This window comes from Laccaria bicolor, genomic scaffold, assembly GCF_000143565.1.
Source record: "Laccaria bicolor S238N-H82 LACBIscaffold_287 genomic scaffold, whole genome shotgun sequence".
NCBI classification, from domain to species: domain Eukaryota; kingdom Fungi; phylum Basidiomycota; class Agaricomycetes; order Agaricales; family Hydnangiaceae; genus Laccaria; species Laccaria bicolor.
Genome location: NW_001890143.1, coordinates 2,277 through 3,194, shown reverse-complemented (window position 1 = coordinate 3,194; position 918 = coordinate 2,277).

Here is a 918-nt window from a genome sequence, read left to right as displayed (position 1 = left end):
TATCATCAGGACTACTGAAGTCGTAGAAAAGTGCGTAGATCAATCAAAGATTCCTTGGATTTATCGATGTAAGTTTGTATGGCGGACAAGTTCCAATGAGGTGAAATATCCACGTTTGACCACAATGCAGGCGTTGCCAGCACGGTTTGCCGCCAATACTGCGATACTTGCGCGGGTATGAAAGGGAAGGAACGAAAGGCATCTTCTGAAGGAAGCAGCATGGTTTGTGTCGTTTCGAAAATGGATCCTAGGAGTTCCGGTGGTAGGGTATCGATTGGGAAAACTTCGTTTGAGTGGGATGGTGAGGATTTCGAGTCCAATGTACTTCTTCGAGATATTGCATGCATCTGATAATTTAACGACTTTGAGAAGGGGCAGGTATCGAAGAAGGTTTATGTGACGGTGTTGGGCGCAGATGGAAAGATGATCTTTCAAAGATCTATTTGACACGCTCCTTGATCTATTACTTCCACATACACCTTGTTTCCCACGGCCAAACCGTGCAAGAATTGAAGAAGTATGGAGGGAAACATAGTCAGTAGCAATGAAAGGTACCATAAACCCAAGTCCCCTGGCCCGCACACGGCACAAAGATACTCGCAACCCATCCCAGCACAAACCACGAAGTCCCCGCGCACGGAGGGAGGCGCAACACGCTCCCAACGGTCGACACGCCAACCCCGCCCACAGACCCCTGCAAATACACCCCCCTCCTTCCTGGAGAGCGCGGTGGCTAAAGTAGGGAGGGTAGCCCAGTCGGTCACCAGCACATCCCCGGCAAAAACCAAGAGCGTACTCGTAGGCAACAAAAAGAGGGCACTGGACGCAGAACGCACGACCACCCCAACCCCACAATCATACAACAACGAAGCACGAAGCATAGGCAATCAGTTCGACCCGAGCCATCGCCCACCGTGG